Below are 9,417 nucleotides of genomic sequence, written 5' to 3'. Positions count from 1 at the left end.
CCCCCAGGTTGTGCAGAGTCTGTCTAGGATAGTACAATCCTTTCCAGAACTCAAGATATTGAATTCCAGGATCCCAAAGCTCCATATGCCCAGAGCCACTTTATGTTACCAGGTGGTCAGCTGAAACTTGCTATTCACCATTCGGACCTCACCCCCCACCACAAGAACATTGTGACAGCATCATTTGTATCGTCTGGGATGAAGATACAAAGTTGCTGATACCTCACCCCATTGTGCTGAATGATCTCATCCAGTGGCTTCATGTAGATATTAAAAAGCAGCAGGGAAAGTACTGAACCCTGTGGTACACCACAAAAGAGCATCCTTGGACTGCATCTCTCACTCCCTATCGACCCTGATTGAGATCAGCCTTGGACAAAGGAGCCAAGGCAGCACAAAACTGCACTGCTCGGCTCCAAACCCCACAGCCAGCCCAAAAGAATATCATGTTCGATGGTATCGAAGGCTGATGAAAGGTCAAGAAGAACAAGGATCCCACTCTCGCCAAAGATCATGGACAAGTGTGACCAATGCCGTTTCCATCCCATAATCAATCCTGAAACTTGAGTGGAAGGGCTCCAACAATCCATTTCATTCAGGACCCCCCGAAGATGCCATCTTTTCCACTACCTTCCCTAAAAAAGGGAGGCAGGAATCTGGATGAAATTTATCCATGTGGCTGGGAACTAAGGAAGGTGTTTCCGTTAACTGGAAGAAAGGAAGATAAATAAGGGTGGAAAAAAGGGTTTTAAAGGGGTCCATTTTTTTAAAAACAACAATAACAGTCCTTCATGTTCTTAAGAGTCCAGATCAGAGATGGAGGAATACCACCTGGGAATTTTTGCAAGATACTTTCCCCAGGTTTCTGGTTTTAACTACCAATTTCATCATCCTGAAGAAATCTCTAGATGGGGTTTGAGAATAAGATTAGTAATGGTGGAAAAAAAATGGAAATGAAAAGGAGACCTTGCTCCCTCAGCCTAGCTAATGCATTTGCTTTATTGCTTTAGTAATGCTTGCCGTTTTTTTTGTTTTCATGATTGCATTTTTTGTGAGGGAGATGTAGACTTGCTGTATCAATACACCATGACTATTCTCAGTGTCACTCTGATCTCCAGGGAAACTAATTGCTTGGCTCATTCAATGAATGCAAGAGAGCCTCTTCACCAGAGCGATGAGGCTCACTCCTTTCTGCCCTATCTAAAAGAAAAGAAAATACTGGGGTCTTTCTTAGGGCTGTGGCTTTTTTCTGGTAATTTTTTTTATAGGGGCACACAAATAGGATATTGATTAGTTCTACCAGCAGGAACTGGTTGAGTATCATCTGCTATGTTAACTGCTCTGAAAGCTCCTGTAATAATGGGGAAGGAAGGAAGGCTGGTGGAATTGTCATAGGAAAGAAAAAAAATACTTACAAAAAAACCCTTCACCTCTTGACTTTTCCTTTGTTGCTCGTGGATACATCAATAGGGAGGAGAATGGATTAGGGAAAGTGGAGCTAGATGGAGGCAAAAAAAAGTCAGAGAAAATACTCCCAAAAGATATAATAAAAGACTTTTGCTGTAAAAGTTCTAGGAGGAAGCACTACTGCAGACATAGTAAATCCTCCCTCACTCCCTGTGAGCCTCGGGAGAATAACTGTGTTGTTCCAGGCTTAACTACTGTAGGAAGTTAGCACCCATCCCTCTCCTAGAAAAATGAAATATTTTAGGAAATACTAAAAAGGCAGAATATTATAGTTCCCTGGATGAGAAAAGGAGAAACATGTTTTAAAGACAAAGGAGCTTCCTGCAGCTCCCTGCCTCCCACCTCCAGGGTGATGGGATTAAGACATGGCCCTCAGGAAATGATAGGATTAGCCCTCTACCCATCTCACCACATCATGCCTGGGAAGATTACATCGGCCAGCAAGACTCAACCAAGCCTGAGAGACAGACAGCCTACAAAGTTAGCTAAGACCCCTGCCCCTTGGGAGTCTGACCACCAATCAGAATACATTTCTTACACAAGAACAGGAAGCTCTAAGGTGGAGCCCAGGAGAGGGTATAAATCCCTCTCTCTCACCCATGTCCCTTCCCCCCCCCCCAGGACCTCAAACCATGTGGTCTTGTCCACCATCAATAAACCTTTCCAAGCAACTTCCATGAATCCAGTGTCTTTTCCCACACTTGGAACTGAACCCAGATGGACATTTCTTCCAACAATTTGGCACCCAAAAATGGGACTCCAACCACTACAGGTCTAAGTGGAGCTCACTTAACTAATAGCAAAGTACTACAAATATAATAGGGTCCAGTTCCTATCTCAAACAACTTTACTTGCAATAGAAACATGGCATTCTCCATGATCCATAGCTGATAGATAAATTACATGGTAGAAAAGTATTACCAAATGAGTAGCTGGGTGATGAAAAAAATTAAGAGATGAAAAGGATGGTTACTTTTGAACTGAACTAAACATCTAAACTAGAATCCAAATGTGTAGGACTGTCACAGCTAGGCTAGTGTGACTCTTGCACATTGGAGCCTATACTTATGAGCTCACAAGCTTTGTACACATGTGACAGAAATTTGATTTGACTTACCTGATTCAAACATTTTCTCTCTCTCTTTCTGCTTATCAATATACTGAGAATTTATCTGGCTGACAAACCAGCTTCTGAAAGATAAGTTTAAGATGGGAATTATGTTTGAAGGATATGCATATTTCATGTAAGGTTTTCAAAATCTGGTGAGTTAATATGAATTGTCATTTAAACTGGTTTTAGGATATTTCATAGTTGCTTTGATGGCTCTATGGATAGAAGGATAGTCTAAAACTAGAAAGAAACTTATTCTTCTCATTTTCAAACAACAAAGACCTACAATTGTTAAAGATGGTTAGGGTTAGAATGAAGGTTGGGATATAAATGCTTATCCTGCATGGGGGAGATAGGCTGGGATAGGCTGATGTTACACAATCATAGAGAAACAAAGGGAGATCTGAACAGTTTACTTGACAGAGCTAGTGATTGCTTCCAAGGATATGCCAGACTTGAGCAAATAATCAACTCTGAGAAGCTCCGGTATCTCCTAGCTGAGTGTTCTGTTACAGTGTCTTTCACAATTCCCCCCTCCCCCTCCCCCACCCACGCTCCCCCTTCTATGCAGATTATAAGGGGGCCCTATATGAAGAGGGGAGGAGGGAGGTGCAATGCTTCCAGAGCCTGGTGAATCTGCCTCAGCCAATCAGCATCGATTGTGCACCTGGTTGCCAAGCAACACAGAAGATGCAAAGACAGAAAATGCTCCTACCAGTAAACAGGGAGGAAGGAAGGCTGGGATGTGGAGAGGGAGGAGAGATAAGAGAGCTAAATATAGAAATAGAATAAAAATAAAGTTTATTAAATGCCACACTACTCTAATGCTTTAAAAGCCAAGGTAGGTTATAGGTGACAAGAAGCATTAATTTGTTCAGGAGAGATATATGTGGGAATATTAAAGTGGAAGCTGTCATGTAAGCAGCAGCTTAACAGTTTTCACAAAGCTGAATCTTTTAGTTTCTTCTGCTCTCAATGGGCCATAGCTTTTGGAATTAGATCATGTATAAAGGCATGTATCCTGCTATACGTTTGTAAGCAAGTATGGTGCTTACGCTTAATAAAGTTCAATTTTTAGCTTCCAAAAAATGGCCACTCTCTCAAATTAGCTATCACCATCCCAATCAGATAAAATCTGTCTCCTCTAACAAGGCTGAAGTCAGTTACCTATTCCCCCATTCCTAGTTCCTTATTCGTATGAAAATTTGAAAATCCATAATCATAAAGTTTATACAATGACAAAACTTAAAATTAAGTGTTCTGTCTTTGAAATTATGATACTCTGCCCTTCAAGAGAAACAGTAATCCCTTTTTTATGACCCTCTAATCCTTTAATTTGGGGTAAAGTCAGGACGACTGGATGGAATTGAGTGTTTACTGGAAGGATGCCCTTCCTGATGCCAGGCAGAGTTCAAGGGAAATATTTTATTAAAACAATAACAAAAATAAAATTTATTTTAATGGCAAACTGCCTGTAAACTCTGGGCATCTTAGTATTAAAAAAATCAAAAAGAAAATAAAAGAAAAAGAATACAAATGACTGAGCCCCAAACCAGAGAGATTCAGATATCATCGTAACCCAAGGCCTGGGGAAGAACCAGGGCTTTAAAAATTTATAGAAATTCAAATGGACAGGAATGACACCTCTCATTCCCCTCCCCATCTACACCAATTGAAAGCAACAATGGAGAAAGGAAACTTTCCCCAAAACAGTGCCTCTACTCCCACCTCCAAAATCAATTCAAGGTTGACTGACAGTACGGAAAGCTGCTAAGCATTCAAGGATTTGCCTGAAATGATAGGGGTTCCTGCCTAAGCAGGGGGTCAGACTAGAAAACGTCAAAGGTCCCTTCCAACTCTGTTCTACTATGTTAAGGAGTACTAAGACAGACACCCCATCTCCCTCCTGGCTCCATCACAGTTATCAACAAGCACAACTACTGCTGTCTCTCTACCAGACCCTGTCTGAAATCTGACTGAAATACATTTGAATAATCTGTTTCTTCCAGGGTCCTCTGAAACTGAAACTTGACTGTCCTCTCCACCAACTTCTCTTGAAATGGAAGGTTGGAGGCTTAATGGAAATTAACAAGGATTGCTGGATCAAACAACAGTTTCTTGAGGGCAGGATAGAATAGACTATGATCTTCTTCTTCAAAGCTGAGGGCAAACTACAGCTTTCTTCTTCACTCCCTCCCACAGAAAAGAGACATCACACAGAACCAACTGTAGACCTGGTAACTTTAACATGCTGGATGGACCTATATTTTACAAATAGGTAGTCATATTCACAGACTGGAGAAGCTTGTCCGGTCCCTCAGGAGTCTCATAGTCAAAGAATGCTCCAAATTACCTCACAAGGCTGTGCCTTGGGCACCTAATTTCGAACTGTTCAGTCTGGGTCTGACTGAATCTAAGCAACTTTATCTACCGAATAGCAAGAATATTCCGTCCAATGACCAGCAGAAAGTTCTGTAATCCCTCCCTCCCTCCCTCCCTCCCTCCCTCCCTCCCAGTTATGACTGGGTCACCTTAAACAGGAGTGCCAAGTGGCTATTGGCAGACACAATAAAAGCAAAGCAATACTGTAATTTTGCTGCCTTGTCACCATGATGTAAGCCCTAATTAAAAAATCTCCTCCAACTGAAGAGAATTCCAATTTCCTATTCAATGCAGGTCAACACTAAAAGACTACCACTGCCACACTTAATGCATAGCTGTCTAGCTTCTCCATAAATCTTTCCAAGCAAAGGATGGTCTTTAGCCATCCATAGGGGCAGTGTAGGGACATGGTGACTCAGTGGCTAAGACACTGAGCTTGTCAATCAGGTCAGCAGTTCAGAGGTTTGAATCACTAGAACCATGTAATGGAGTGAGCTCCTGTTACTTGTCTCAGTTCTGCCAACCTAGCAGTTCTAAAGCACATAAAAAAATGCAAGTAGTAAAATAGGGACGACTTTGGTCGGAAGGTAACAGTGCTCCGTGTGCCTTTGGCATTTAGTCATGCTGGCCACATGACCATGGAGATGTCTTCAGACAGCGCTGGCTCTTCGGCTTAGAAACAGAGATGGGCATTGACCCTAGAGCCGGAAATGATTAGCATGCCTGTGCGGGGGAACCTTTTCCTTTACTTTTGCCTTAGGGGCAGTGTATTCCACAATCCAATTTCTGTAATAAAAAAACAAAAGCAAGAAACAGCATATTTATTTCCAGCAACGAGGGTGAAATAGAGAAAGGAAAGAGAAATTTGCTACTACTTCCACTATTGTGTATCACATTTACTGTTCTTACATTGTGTGAGACTTTATCTTGCTAATTCTTAATTTTCCTCCCTACTAACGAATGGATCTTAGCAACAAGACAATGAAGCCATCTCCTTCCTTCCGCAACTTTCATAGCCAGCATCAGAAGCCATGGAGTGATGCCAAAAATCCACATCTTTCCACAAGATGGCTGAGTCACTCTCAAGATTAGAACCTTTGCCGTTATGGTGCTAGAACTGGCAACAGCAGCAAAGATGATTTTGTCATTGTGACCTAACAAAGACTACACTAAAACTACCTAAAAATCTCCTTCATCTTAGTTCTCCTTAAATCACAGCTGTGCATAGTCATTATATTTCAATTAGCTTGATATTCCTTTCAACAAGAAAATATTAGGATCAATCATATGATCCTTGTAGAGACTGAAAAAAATTACCTATAATTCCATGCTCAAGCTTCTGTGATGCTAAATATCAGAACCAAAAGGGAGGTGGTACATATACTAACAATATATCCAGTGAACAAGAGCACAGTAAGATAAATTCAATTTGGCTAATAATAATTTTCTTTTGATTGTAGAATGAATTATTATAAAGTACTAGATGAACAAATCAACAAGCAAAGGACTGATACACTTGTATGTTCATTCTGGGAGAAATAAATTCCCAATGACAGAAAACATTGGTTTTTAGGATACTCATAGGAAATATATAATTTAAGAATTTGCAGAGTTGCTTCATTAGGAATGAAATAAAAGGAGTCTGTTATTGTTAATATTTCTTAAAAAATTATTAAGGACCTAGGCTCTTTTGCTAAATGTAAGTTTTCTGAAGATATGGCTTCTAGATATCAAATAAAATGATAAAATTTCATTTTCATTTTATAATTGCATTTGAGAGCTATAATGGGCTGGAGAGGAAGTGTCGAGATCAATAAATATTACATATTGCAATATGTCCCATAACAGATGTTATGGTCAGACAATTACGATATTTTGGGGGAAGGGTCAGACAATTGTAATATGTCTCTTAACAGCTATTGGGATCCATTTTCAAAAATATTTTGAAAAGTCCATGAAAGAACTTGACATAGTGCAGACAAAGTAAATACTCTAGAATTAATGCGTAGATTTTATCCTTCAGAGATGACTTACAGGGAAATTGTTATTAGAACCTTTCCCAAAGAGTCTTGAATTAGAAATTACTGGACAAGTTGCCTAGGCTTTTGAAGTATCACATTTTAAACAATATTCTATATTATTGCATTATAATCCAAGGACCTCAGATTGCCTAGTAGTGATTTAGCACAATCTTTTCACTTAACATTGCTACTTTCTTGCATTAAACATAAGTTTTGGAAATCTGCTACAAATCCAAGATATAAAGAAGTCATGTGATAAAAACTAGAACTAGATCATCAAAACAGGACTGTTGGAATACATTAAGACAGTTTGTATTGTCCCTATATTTCCAAAAAGAAAAAGAGAGATGCCTTGGAGTGTATGTACGTATGTTTGGTGAATAATGCTTAGAGATAACCTCACATTGCACATTATAAAGGGCATTCTCATTAGACATAACCTATTTACTTATAGGTGTAACACAGACTACTGTCAGATGAGAAGCAAAAGTTGGAATCTCAATTCCATGGAGTACATTTTCACATGGAAGAAGTTCAAAATAAAGATTGGTATATAGCCAATGTGTTGGCACATACTTTAATCCAGAGCTGGCTTCAGCTCCAGTTCTTTTGCTTTTTGCTCTTAATTGCTGCATATGAGATGTTACTGGAAAAAAGCTAGCACATTATATATCTGACGGTGACGTGCGGTGAGGTTTATGGCTGGTGAGGCAGCAATTTTTTTAGACTTGTGGACTTCAACTCCCAGAATTCCACAGCCAGGCATGCTCAGTTCCGATTTAAAGCGACAGCATTTGTTTTTCTCCTTTGCTAAATAAGTTTCCTTCTTTCTTTTTCTTCTCCCTTCTCCTCCTTCCTCCCTCTCCCCCCCCTCTCAAACACACACACACAAACACACACAAAATGCACGCTCTACAGGAGGAGGCAGGAGAACGATGTGCTTCATCTACGTCAGGAATTTTTTGGCTTTTAACCCTTGCTTAACTCTGCTCGAGTGATCATAAAAAGACTAGATGAGGCACGTCGTTCTCCTGCCGCCTCCTGTAGAGGGCACTTTTTTAGAGGCTTTTTTAAATAATTAAGCACTAAGTAAAGTCATCCATTGTGACTCTGGCAGCAACTAGCTCAGCCTGACCTCAGCCCTTGCCTTTTTCCTTTTACATTTTTTTTCTTTTCATGATGACAGTGGTGAGGCCCTGCCTCCCCTACCTCCTCTGCCTGCACGTCCCTGATATCTGATAACTATATAGTTGATGGCAACTATAGGCACGAAACCACCGTTAGTGTACATTATTCACTATTTAGAATATAATAGCATATAATGTAAACAAACTGCTTGAATTCATAACTCAAGTTTATGCAATGAGACAACACTGCTGTCTCATTCCAACATTCCAAGTTACAGTGCATACACTTTAATATTTATTTCCATAGAAACAACCCACCTCCACCTAAGTTTATTTGTATGCCTATTTGGATTTGGCTTGTAATCAGTTCCTTCAAATGGTGTTTTCTAAATAGCTCAACTAGACTGCTCTTTGCAAATTGGGTTGGAAGGATACAGTTTTTTATGACAAGGAAATTTTTTTCCAATAGTCAACAAGCTCAAGAAATCAAATAGTGCCTGGTTGTCATTTTACTAATTGGAGCAATGATTACATGATAAACCATTCCAAATTCATTGCTCTTCAGTTTCTCTCCTGGCCATTTAAGCTCTACTCAAAAAGAATTTCATGAGTTCAACAAAACTCATTTGAGTTGGGATAAGGGAGCAACAGTTGCCTTGATCCTACGGTCTCCATGACAACTATGTGTTACACAACATGGTGGTGCAATAGTAAACTGTCACATACCTCCTGGAGTTGGAAAAAGCATCAGATGAGAGATGGGGGGAAGGGTGGGGATAAAGCTCTCAGCCCATCATCTTCATCATCTTCATCATTCCTGCAGGGAAGTACATCCATTGTACAGTTAATGGCAATGAAGAATGCAGAGGCATAAGGAGAAACTGCTAAAGAAGAAACCAACCTTTTTAGACCCTTCTACAAATTATGAAACCTGTTAAATGTGACGCCATTTCAAAATTAATTTTGAATGAGTGTTCAGGTAAACTTGAGCAGCTTCCAATCCCAAATATTTTGATCTGTGTAAGCATACATTCATTGAAAGCAAACCTTGAAGCACGTGAAGTGCATGCTTTTCTGGACAGTGGTCATCTTGTTTTTTTGTGATTGACCCCCAACTGACCATGTTTAAATGGTAAAAATTATGAACTAACAAGCTAATCACACGCACAATCCAGAGGAGGAAAGCTGAACTGCCTGCATTCATTATCAGCGGCTTTCATATTTGTCTTTTGCTCTAACTGCTCATGCCAGCAATTTGTGCCACTGCAGACCAAATGATGGCATGTGTATATTATTCTTGAGAGTAAGA

General features: G+C 39.9%; 1 long non-coding RNA gene across 1 annotated transcript; it reads right to left on the bottom strand.

Moving 5' to 3' along the window:
- Positions 1-568: 568 nt before the first annotated feature.
- LOC148048030 (uncharacterized) lies at positions 569-8,914 on the bottom strand. The gene is made up of 3 exons (XR_015695778.1): positions 8,835-8,914; positions 1,416-1,498; positions 569-708 (listed from the first exon to the last, which is right to left on the bottom strand). It is a non-coding gene; the product is annotated as an uncharacterized LOC148048030 (long non-coding RNA).
- Positions 8,915-9,417: the final 503 nt, after the last annotated feature.

The sequence above is a fragment of the Thamnophis sirtalis genome, unplaced genomic scaffold, assembly GCF_051295495.1.
Source record: "Thamnophis sirtalis isolate CommonGarterSnake01/CBP01778 unplaced genomic scaffold, rThaSir2_p1.2 scaffold_3, whole genome shotgun sequence".
In the NCBI taxonomy this organism is placed as follows: Eukaryota; Metazoa; Chordata; class Lepidosauria; order Squamata; family Natricidae; genus Thamnophis; species Thamnophis sirtalis.
This window is presented reverse-complemented; position numbering and strand designations above follow the sequence as displayed.